The sequence below is a fragment of the Chrysemys picta genome, chromosome 2 (assembly GCF_011386835.1).
Source record: "Chrysemys picta bellii isolate R12L10 chromosome 2, ASM1138683v2, whole genome shotgun sequence".
Classification (NCBI taxonomy): Eukaryota; Metazoa; Chordata; order Testudines; family Emydidae; genus Chrysemys; species Chrysemys picta.
In genome coordinates, this window is record NC_088792.1 from 172,235,541 (window position 1) to 172,247,828 (window position 12,288).

A 12,288-nucleotide genomic window follows, 5' to 3' on the forward strand; every position below is an offset into this window, starting at 1 on the left:
TTTAAAAATGGATACATTATACAGGTGCAACTTTGGATGAAGACTGGGACATGGGTAAAAAAAAAATCCAACCTCCTGCCTCCCCAACAGGACCCTTATCAGATCTTGATTTATACAAATCAAGCCAGACGCCCAGTTTGAAACAGAAAAATATACTCAGTTGCAGGTTGCCTGTGCGCTGCAGCTCCTGGCAGAGCTTTGCAGGAGCGGAGCCCGGGTCCTATTTTGTTTCTTTCTCTTACTTTATTCCGTCTCTCAGCAGCATTTCCCCACTCATCCTCGGTGGTTTTATTTCTTGAAGCGCCTTCCGTGGGGCTGGACAGCGCCTGGCCCCAGGGGCCCGCCCGGCTGTCCCCAGCTCCCTGCCCCCCCTTCACTGTCTCAAACCCAGTAACCCCAATGGCCTCGCCCTGCGCTTGAGGGCGAAGGGACGGGACTGGTGGGAGGGGGGAGGGGAAGGAGGAGGAGAACAAGCTCAGGGGCGGGGCCGGGAGAAGGAAGCCGCGGGAGGGGCGGAGCTGCCGCTCGATTGCTCTGGCTCCGTCTCTCAGGCGATCGATTCATCTTGGCTCCACTGCGGCGGGCTGGCCGTGCGAGAGGCGGAGGCGCTGCCGGGAGGGAAGCTGCCCAGCGCTGGTTACAAACACCGCGGCGGCCGGTGAGTGACGCCCCCCCTCGCTCCAAGTCAGCGCGAGCCGGCTCTGACCTGCGGAGCAGCCTCCCCCCCCCCCCGCGTGCCTCTGCGGCTCCTGCCCCCGGGAGGGGGTGTTTCACTGCGGACCCGCTTTGCCTCTGCTGTCGTTCATAATAACGATCCGGATGGGGCCGTTGGGACCCGCCCGTTATCCTGCCCCGGCTGGGCGCTGGCTCTGTGCGGGGGAGGCCATTCCCCCCCCGCCCCCCAACACTGTGACGGGGGCGTGGGGCTGCCGGAGGCTCCGCTTCTCTCAGCCCGGCACAGCTGCGCTGGGCCCCACGGGGCTGCGGCGGAGCCTGCGCAAGGCCGGGGGAGCGCAGGTTACGGCTGCAGTACGCGGGGCCCGGGTCAGGGCGTATTCGGATCCAAGCACTGTCATTTGCAGTGTGGACGCGGCTCAAGCCGCAGGCCCGACTCAGAAGGTCTGCGTAGTAGTGCATTAGTTAGCACGGCTGTGAGGCCCGGGTCCGGCTGTGGGACCCACATTTGCAATGAGCGCTGGTTTGGAAACACTGGGTTTGTCTACACTGCAGTTAGGCATCTGTGGCTGGCCCTTACTAGCTACTCATGCTGGTGGGGCTCCTGCTAAGGGGCTGTTTAATTTTGTTGTAGATGCTTGGGCTGAGGTCTGGGACCCTCACAGCTTGCAAGGTCCTAGAGCCTGGGTTGCAGCCCAAGCCCAAATGTCTACACTGCAATTAAACAGCTCTTAGCCTGAACCCTGTAAGCATGAGTCAGCTGGCAGGGGCCAGCCACAGATGTCTAATCGCAGTATAGACATACCCACTGAGTTCACAAGCCCAGGTCCCACAGACCTGGGTTTACAATGCAGTATAGACATACCCTTATAGCTGGCCTCCATAATCATTGATATTTTGTCAAGTTGGCCACTGACCAATGTGTTGCAGAAGCTACCTGAAGGATGCAGCTGAGGCTGCAATGTGCTGTCATTTCTGTGATGCTTCCAACACATTCCTGTTCACCTGCTTGATATCAAATATTGGAGGTCGATATTAAAAAAAACCTACGTTTTTCAATTAAATGAAAGCTCTTGTTCAGTTTTTATTATGTCTGTGTCACTACAGATGTATTCTTCACTGAAGAGTGAAATCATTGATACTAAGACTTTACATTCTAAAGGCACCATAAATACTGTATATGGGCAAGCAGTGGTATTTGCTCTTCATTGTAAGCTACAGTTGAGGAGTACTCGATTGTACTTCCACACTTTGTGCAGTGGCATGGGGAGCCTGGAAATCTTCAGAGCCCTGGCTCTGCAGCAAGGAAACTGGAAGCTCTGAAAACTCCAGCTCTCAGGGCTTCCAGACTCCCTGGCCAGCTGGCTGCCTGACCCTCAAGGGATATGACTTCTTATGCTGGGGGAGCGGGGCAGCCCAGTGAGCCAGCTGGTCCAGGAGTTTTGGAGCCCTGAGATTCCTGGCCCTTGGGCAGTCTGCATCCAGGCCAGGGTGTCCAGCAGCTGCTGATATGATTCATGTCAGTTTCACTGCTGTCCACCCTTGAATAGCAGTGGTGAAACAATCATGTCCCTTTTACTGAGCAGCTGTGGGGAGCAGGGAGCATATTTTGTTTGGGAAACACTATTTTTCGGGGGGAATTGGTTTCAGTCTGAAGTGGACCAAAACCAAATTTTGAAATGAGGGCATTTCCAGTGAAGTAGAATTTCAATGAGCTCTGCTGCAGAGGGGTGTGTGAGAATTTTTTTGGATGAAGCTGTCAAGATAAACATGGTAGTAGCCCTGTATATTCTTTACCAAGTGCGTTAATTAGATTATATCCTTGATGGCAGGTGAGTTAATTAGCATATTTTGCTTGCTCTAATAGCATCATTTAAACCTGCATACTTTTTAAAAGTCCTTCAAACTTGGCTGTTTCATGGTGTTGGTAAATACCTTTTCTTCTGCAAGCCTTATAAAATCTGCTGGGGAGCTCATAGAGTTTTGAGAAGCTTAGAAGACTGTAGTAAATAACTAAAATTAACCATCCATTCATCCAGAAAACATGTTTAGGAAATAATTTTCAGTGAATTAAATAGATGAGTCTTTTAGGCCAGATTATCTTTTGATATAATCCCCCTTCTCCAGTTTACAATTTTTCAAAACTTAAGTGGCTTCTTGTCAAAGTACTGCATTTCTAAAATGTTACATCTAATTAACTCCAGATTTCCACACCAAAAAATGATGTTGACAGGAGACCACACATGACAAATTTCAGGCAGAAAGCTACTTATCTAGCCAAATTGCTCCCCTATTTTGTGTTACATGCCTGCTTAGCTAGTAGAAGAGAAGCTCTTCAAATCATACAGGCATCTATATCTCCTCTTTCCTTTCCAACCACCAATTCACTCCTTGTTACTAAGCTTCATTAAAATCTTGTAAAGCTTTTAATGTTTTGTATTAAATCATGAAATATTCAGAACACTGTGATTTGAAAAGAGCATAATACAAATATTGTTCCTCTAATAAATGTAGTAATGTTCATAAAGTTCCTGTCATTTAGGTTACTCCTACACAGCAAATGAAGGTGTACTTTTAATCTAACTAGTGCAGGTATCAATAGTAATAAAGATGTGGCGACATGGCTTTCAGTGCAGGCTACTCGCCACTATACAACCTTGGTGGGACCCTGGGTAAGCTAGCCCTTGCTGAAGTCTGTGCTGTCATGTCTTTACTACTATTAGTACTCATGCTAGCTAGATTAAAGCTAGGGTGGGTATGCTTACTTGCTTTACAGCCACGTCTTCATTTGCTGTGTAGATATAACCTCAGAATGTTTTGGGCTTTAAGATTTCTCATGGTCCTAAAACATGTTTACAGAGCAGCATTGACAGTAGCTAAGGCAAAAGCAAACACTAAATGTTTTCAGATTTAAAATATACTGACAGTCTTGCCATAGTCCAGATTTAGAAATTTCTTTATCTGGTTGTATTTATATATTCCTTTCTGTGTTGGACCACTCAGCATAGTGAATTTGATCCAAAGTAGTAAATAAAATAGGTGATTAGACGAGAGAGTCTACGTCATGAATCCTATCATGATGAAAATTGCAAAAATAAGCAGTGTGTAACATATTCAACTAATTTTTAAAAAAATATTTAAATAATTATGAAGTCAGGGAGTTTAAGGAAGCATATTTTCAAAAAACATAAATCAGATTTAATTTCAGTCTTATTTTAAATGTATTTCTACTTATGCAGAAATCTGAAAATATCAAAAATCCTGATTTATCGCTAAAATTCTAAATGTAAAGTTCAGAATATCTGACAAAGATAGAAGGTTGAATGTGAGAGATGTTTTTAAAGTTGCATTATTTCAACTGCTAAATTATGTCAATTTATGTAAAGCAGCCTGGATTATAATTTACCCTGCATTTCTGTTTCCAGCAAAAATAGGCCTGTAAAGCAAAAAGATTGATACTGCCCAGAGCTACAAACCCTGAAAGGCTAGCATGTATACATATTTTGTCAGTTTTCTCTAAATGTATGTTGCTCACAGATGGAGTGACTTCATCTCTGTGCTTCTGCTTTCCTAGTTGTTATATAGGAATAATGATACTGACTGCCCTGAAAAGCACGTTGAGATATATTGATGAAAAATGCTGTGTAAAAGCTAGTTGTTGTTATCGTGCAGCCTTTATCCATATGCTTTTTCTAAAAATTGGTGGTTTGATCCAATGGACTGGTTCTTAGATGAGGTTTGTCATCATACAATGATGTATCCAACAGTGTCATGTAGCGACAATGAACCAGATCAAACCATTCCCATGATAAACCCTGGGAGAGGAGATCCTGAGGAAGAAGTTTTCTTGAGGATCCCTCCACTGTTGGGAGGAGGTGACTTTTTTTCTTCCTCAAGAAAAAGCTCTTGTGCCCACCTTCCCCAAATCTACTGGATCCCCGGGGCCATCTGTTTGGAGGTCCAGAGTTTCAGGCCCTAGCTGACTCATCTCTAAATATACTGGTGGATATGGAGAGAAATTATGTTCATCCACCACTAGCATTGCCTCTGGTCCATCCACACTTTCCCCCTCCATTCTGGCCTACCTACTTCACTCCCCACTTGCAGTGTGCATTGTGGGCTCATGGATTGTCTTTCACAGTGAAAGCAAAATGGTGCTGTGGGAGGGAGGAGAACTGCCCTGGGAGGGTTCCCTCTACATGTTGATTGTGGGGGATGATCTAGGCAGTGATTTTAATATCATATAAAGTAAGTGTGATTAAAAATAAAAAAATGTTTTTTTCCTTGGATATTAGGTAGTGCATATGCATAGTGGTAACTTTTCAAAGTTAAAGACTTAGAGTTCACATGCCATCCTCCTAACCTTAATGTAGCCAAAGGCACTAGTCTGTGTTTACAGCCGACAAACTATCAGTTGCAAAAATAAAACAGATTTCAAATTGAAGTATAAAAGCAATCTGAAAATTAATCGGTTTGTTTACATTTCTATATCTCAAAAACAGTGGCAAGTTCCCCCAACCTCAAAATTTGATAGAGGCAAAACCACCTGTCTTCTGGGATCTCATGCCAAAAGTCAGCCTTGGATACACTTTTTAATGCTAGATTACAAATTCCTGAAATTAGAGGTTTATAATGGAAAGGCTCAATTTTCCTATAGAATCTTAACATCCTAGACGGCTTATCAGTAACACGCTTAAAACAAACAACACTATATTCCTCACCACTATATTTGATGTATTACATATTTTTTTAGGTCAAAACCGGAGTAAATATATTTTTAAAATACTAATTTTTAGACTATTAATGGATGAGTCTAAGGCATCTTCTTCAGTAGGAAACTGAATAATTTAAACTCCGTTTTTTTTAACAGTAGAGATAATGATATGATGCTGACTGTTCAATGTAGATAAAAACAAGTTGTGGTCAGCATTGTCAGGTAGTCATGGTAACCCTTCTGGCACTTGGGACCATACTCAATTGTGTTTATAAAAAACAAACAAAAAAGTAAATCCCCCTCCCTCCCACTCTCCCCCTCCGGTTTTAAATATGATTGAGCTTCCTAGTGAAGTAAAGCCCTAAAGAGGTCTATATTCTATCAACATCCAAGGAAACTGATAACAAAATAGGGTCCTGACCTCCCAATCAGATTCATCTAGCCAGACCTTGTGCGTGTGCAGAACTGCAGAGTCAGTGGGGTTCTGCACTATACTGTATACAAGAATCCAATTGCATTGTATTGGGGGCCTGGATCTGACTGCAGTATTGGGACCTAAATGAATGTATAGGCCCCTAGAAGTGTGTTCAGGTATATTTTTAACCCTTTTTGGTTAAGCTTTACTGACTCTGTGTCATAATATCTGTAACAATATATTCTATATCGGTGGTCTCCAACCTTTTTACGCCAAAGATAATTTTTGAATTTAAGGGCAACCCAGGATCTACCCTGCCCCTTCCCTAAAGCCCCGCCCTCCCCTCACTCCATCACTCCCTCCCCGTTGCTCACTTTCCCCCACTCTCACTCACTTTCACCAGGCAGGGGTAGGGGGTTAGGGTTTGGTAGGGGGTGTGGACTCTGGGCTGGGGCTGAGCGGTTCGCAGTGTGGGAGGAGGCTCTGGGCTGAGCCTGGGGCAGGGGATTGATGTGCAGGAGGGGGTAAGGGGTGCAAGCTACGGGAGGGAGTTTGGGTGCAGGAGGGAGCTCTGGGCTGGGGCAGAGTGTTGGGGTACAGGGTGCTGGCTCTGGGAGGGGGCTGTTTGGAGTGCAGGAGGGGGTATGAGGTGCTGGCTCTGAGAGGGGGTCAGGGCTGGGGTGAGTGTTGGGGTGCAGGGTGCTGGCTCTGGGAGGGGCCTGGAGGTTGGGGCGCAGAAGGGGGTTCAGAGTACAGGAAGGGGTATGGGGTGTTGGCTCCAGGAGGTGGCTCAGGGCTGGGGTTCAGGGTGCAGAAGGGGGTTTGGGGTGCAGGAAGGGGTATGGGGTGCTGGCCCTGGGAGGAGGCTGGGGTTTGGGGTGCAGAAGGGAGTTCGGGGTGCAGGAAGAGGTATGGAGTACTGGCCCCGGGAGGAGGCTGGGGGTTGGGGTGCGGCCTCCCGCTGGGCAGCACTTACTTTGGGCATCTCCTGGTTGGCGGCACAGCAAGGCTAAGGCAGGCTCCCTGCCTGCCCCAGCCTCACGCTGCTCCCGGAAAGGACCAACATGCCCCTGTGGCCGCCGGGGGTGGGGGAGGAGGAGGGGATCATGTGGCTCCATATGCTGCCTCTCTCTGTAAGTACCACCCCCGCAGCTCCCATTGCCCACAGCTCCCTGTTCCCAGCCAATGGGAACTGTGGGGGCGGTGCTTGCAGGCAGGAGCAGCGTGTGGAGGGAGACCCCTGCTCCCCTGCCCCCGGGGCTGTGCTGGCCACTTCCCGGAGCAGTGTGGAGCCGGGACAGGCAGGGGGCCTGCCTTAGCAACAGCCACACTGCACCGCCGGAGATCGCGATCGACCGGTTGGTCACCACTGCTCTATATCTAATGGGGCTGATAGCAGCTCCAAAGTTAAGGTTAGACTTTTCACTTAAAAGTTATTTCTCTAAATGAAACAAAAACTTCCCACTGGTGAGTACCTAATGGTGAATACAGACACACTGAATTTTCAAAAATCTAACTACTTTAAAATTGCTATTATTGAAAATTTTCAAATGTCTGGTGGTGTGTGTGACTGAAATGGTTCTCAACATTCATACATTGTTTCATGCTGCAAAAATGAACATTATGTTCTTGACAAATAATCTTAAGGAACTATAAAGAAGGGTGGTATGCTTTTGTTATCATAACACAGTCCCTTTTCATCATCACGGAAAGCGACGAACTTTAATTCTTTACAGACAGCTTCAGTTCTTCATAATCACACGAGAGACATGCTTTTACATAGAAGATCCAGGCTACAGATTGGGAGCACACAGGCCACCTCCAATATTAATACAGACATATTGCCTGTGTTAAACTGAGGGAAACATAGTATATGCATATCTGTGCATACAGGCCTACGTTCAGGAAAGCATTTAAGCACATGTTGCATAGGGACTACTCCTCGTGTATTTAAAAGTCAGGTACATGCCTAAGTACTTTGCTGAATCAGGGTCAGTAGCAAGCATGGGGTATTGGGGAGTGCAAAATACTTTTAGTTATAGTGGCACAAGAGCATTAAAGGGTAAAAACCAAGGAACCAATGATGCCACACTGCAAACATCACTTCACTTTATCAGCCTCCCCGCCACTTATATCCTCACCAACAAACACAAGGTTTACTCCAGCCATATTAATTGTATAGATGTGGTTATTTTATGACTAATAATGCTTGGCTGAAGAATAGAGTATGTAGATACATGAGGTTATGAAAAACCTCTGATGTTTTATTTTTTTCTCTAGTAAAACAAATAAAAACCCACCCAGTGGAATTTATTTAGTTTGTTTTTTTTAAACTTCTTAATATATTTACATAAACATGTTTGAAAGTTTTTTGATGCTCAAAACATCAGGCTCCAATTTCAATCTGTGAATAAGAACTTTTAACTAATTTAAGAAGTTGAAAGGAGATTATTGAGAACACTAACATTCTTGTAAAGACTGTTAGGTTTATTAGGAAACAGTAAGACAGTTACAGAATTGTAGAAGCCTTGAGTCGAAGGGGATATGTGGGCAGAATCACTGGTGATTGGAGATTGGAAGGCTAGTGGATGGAATAAACTTTCAATGGATGTTGGAGAAAGAAGTAGGTGGAGTCCTAAATTAGGAGAGGGTTTGATTTGCTAGTCTGGAAATTTATAGAAAGCTTGTGAGCTATCTGACAGTATGGCTGGCTAGGTCCATTTTTGGTCTTCATGTTATTGAATTTACTATGTAAATTCATCTAACTAGTAAATGCCAAAGCTGTTGATCAATACTTCAAATGGGTGATTAGTATTTTTAGGGATTACCAAATATCAGTATATGTATTTTGACATGTTAAGTCAGACAAATTAAAGGAAGGGATAAGAAACAAGTGATTTAATGGACTAATGTCCATTGAAAACAGGCTGTTTTAAAGTAAAATGTAAACTGCCAAGAATAGTGTGACAATCTTGATTTGAGATTTGAAAGGTAATCCTTTCTGTGTTTGTGAAAGAGATTGTTTCACAGTTTATGGGGCATCAACATGGTAGAAATTTGTGGAAGTCAAATAGTAGATTATGGGGCACTTGAGTTCAGAATTTGACCAATTTTAAAAGACCTTTACTCCTCTCAAGCCTATTCAGCATCAATGAAGAATGCCTTAAAGAAAATCTGGATTGGTTTGGTTGAAATGTTATAATAGGTTAGGAGTAGCGAAAGTGTTTCTGTATCTAAGGGCAGATACAAAACAGTGAAAAGTAGACTGGGATTTATGTTTTTTGTATAATATTTGTAGAATTGAAACTTTTAAGTCTTGGACAATATGAATTTAAGGAATTAAGCATGCTTATGAAGTAAATTTTGCAGTATGTTTTGTGTTACATTTCATAAAATCTTGGTGAGTGTTTCTGGTTATTTTGTATGCTAGGGCAAACCATAATAACCCTGGGTTATGAAACAAATTTGTTTTGTCGTATAGGAATTATTGTAGTGTGGAAAGAAAGTAAAAGAGTTATGAGCTTTAGTTTTTTGTGGGTGATTTTGCTGAATGAGTGAGTAAAGTATGTAGGTTGTGATTTAGACAGATAGGTGATTGAGTGGATATGGGATGTTGGATTGTGTGTATGGGCAAAGTTAAAGTTGTGTAAAAAGAACAGGAGTACTTGTGGCACCTTAGAGACTAACAAATTTATTAGAGCATAAGCTTTCGTGGAAGAAGTGGGCTGTAGCCCACGAAAGCTTATGCTCTAATAAATTTGTTAGTCTCTAAGGTGCCACAAGTACTCCTGTTCTTTTTGCGGATACAGACTAACACGGCTGCTACTCTGAAACCTGTCTTAAGGTTGTGTGTTTCTTAGTGAGTTTGAGGGAGGAGGAATATGTGGTGTAGGTGGTGGATAGGTGGCAGATTGAGGGGTGAGGGTTGATTATGGTGAAGTGTGCCCAGGGTGGAAAGGTATTAAAGTTTTTAAATGGTCTCATTTCAATTTTTTCTGTTTTGACAGATATTGGTTTTAATGGTATCCCCCACATCTTAAAAAATAATAGTGGGTATTCTTAAAGTGGTTGAATCTGTCACAACAAAAGACACTTTCTAAGTGTGACCACTGAAAGGGTAATTTCCTTGGTTTCAGTAGTTTATGTTGGTGGGCTATGCCCTTGTGCAGCCTTAACTCATAGGGCCAGATTGAGATACTCTTACACTGAGTGGCACCTTGTATTACAGGTAATCCCAATGACTTCAATGAGACTGCTTGTGGTGTAAGATACTATTCAAAGTGAGGCTTGGTTTAAGTACTAAATTGGACCGATTTAGTTAAAGGTGTGATTCGAAACTGATTTAATTTAAATCTATGCATCTCTTCTGTGTGTGGACAAGCCCTGAATAAGGGTAATGTAATCTGGCCCTTAGTTAATGGAGTTTGTTTTGTGATAATCTTTTTCAAATATAAAACATGTCAAGTACTTTATTTGAATATTTAACACACGTTCTCCAGATAGATCTGTTGCACATACTGCAGTCATTTAGTATTTACAATTTAGTATTTGATACAAGCCTAAGATTTTTTGACATGTGATAGATAGGAGGTTAATTCATGTTAATTGATGTTAACCCTTCATCAGCTACTAAACTGCTACAAGAGGAGTGCAACTCATTACTACAAAAGGCCATTACTGGTATGTTTTCTCAGCAAGGATTATGGATTTCTTCTTTCTCCTTTCCTTCCTCCCCAAACCTCACAACACACAAGCCAGCTGCAAGGATAGGAGCAGAAGGCAGCAGCTTTCTTAAACACACACACACTCCCGTCCCCCCACCCTCTTCATCTTTCCTCTTCATACCTCAGTAGAGTGACAGCTCCTAGATGTTGCGTGCGAGTGAGTTCAGCTGGTGCTGTGTGGTCTGGGTGTGTGGTCTCCAGCTCGGCAGAGAGGCTGCTAACAGGGTGGATGAGAGAAAGCAACACTGTTTACTTTAATTTATTTCGGATGCCGGAACTATGCCCGGAGTTTCTCCTGAGCTTGATTCCATAGTTAGCGGCGTCAATCCCTTGCAGCTGCAGTGCAGTCTGAAATATGCACTGAGCTCCTCTACCAAGTGCTTTCACAGCATCTGCTTCAGGTCCAGACTTCTAATCCCTTGTGACTCAGAAATCTTAGTGACATTGCTGAATGCTGTGATTATTTTGCTTTCACTGTGTCAAGATATATTGCCATGAAGGTATACCTTTTTTGGGTTAAGTAAATAGGGTGACCAGATGTCCCGATTTTATAGGGACAGTCCCGATTTTTGGGTCTTTTTCTTATATAGGCTCCTATTACCCCCCACCCCCTGTCCCGATTTTTCACATTTGCTGTCTGGTCACCCTATAAGTAAAGCAAGAGTTTTAAGATATACAAGTATAGTCGCTGTGAAAACAAAACTATTGAATGGGCATTACTCGGCTACTCAAAGATAATATAACTAACATATAGACCTGATGGCTGACTAGATCATGTGACCAAAACATGTTCCTTTAACAACAGAATAAGGCATCACATCAGGTCATTTAATATAAAATCACATTTTTGTTTTCCATAATTTGTCCCCCATCTCCCACAAATTTATACTTTCAAATTCTAAATTGATTTTGGCATGTGACACTGTCCTGTAAATTAACATGTTTGTCAATGTTAATATTGGCTTGACTCAACGTGCCAGATACGACAAGCTAAGACAAACGAGGCTTTACTATTTCCATATAACAGTGATATTACCCTTTATTTCATACTTGTTCATCTTTTCATTATAAGTAGCTTAGTGGTGTTTTGAAGACTTTTTTTCTCCACAAAATATAACATCCATGAGCATTTCTTGTTTAAGTTGACAAGTCTTCTTTTATTATATAAATAAACGTGCATGGACTCTTAATATCACTTGGAATTTCAGCATTGTTTAGCTTATTCACTTCCCAGTCTTTTCTGGCAGGCTTGCGGGATTAGACTTTGTATTATTGATGCAGTGTTGAAGGCTGTGGAAATTGTAGGGCACTGAAGATCTCCAGAGGGGTTAATAAATGTCAGTTATTTTCATTGTGTTTCTTTTTGGCTACTTTTAAATCTTGGTTTGTGTAGCTTGTCTGTCTGAATTTATATTGCTGGGAAGATAAAGCACAGAAAAGGGTGCAGTAGTGATTTTCATTGATTTGCAGTGGCTTTGAATTAAAAATCTAAGGAACTTATTAGTAAATCATTTCATTGTCCTCCTCTGGGTCATTTGCCATGCTTCTTTATTGACTCTGTTGTATCGCAGTGTTCTCCAAGAAACACTTGGCATTTTCGGTATTGAACAAATACATTAGATTTGTTTGTCGGAAAAGTATGTTTCATAGTTAACCAGGATGATAGACTCTTCAATTTATGGAATCTGTTAAGGTTTTTTGGCTTGTATTTTTTAAAGTGTGTTTCAAAAGTCTGCCTCTGTTGAGAGCATGTAAGTGCT

At 43.0% G+C, this 12,288-nt stretch overlaps 1 protein-coding gene across 2 annotated transcripts in view; it reads left to right on the forward strand.

Moving 5' to 3' along the window:
* Positions 1–471: 471 nt before the first annotated feature.
* Positions 472–12,288, forward strand: part of EXOC2 (exocyst complex component 2) — a 201,365-nt gene continuing 189,548 nt past the window's right edge. The window contains exon 1 of one of the 2 annotated variants that reach the window (XM_065584883.1): positions 472–658. The gene's annotated coding sequence lies outside the window, so the exon portion shown is untranslated. The remainder of the gene's footprint in view (positions 659–12,288) is intronic. The other variant, XR_010598715.1, reaches the window with a different exon arrangement.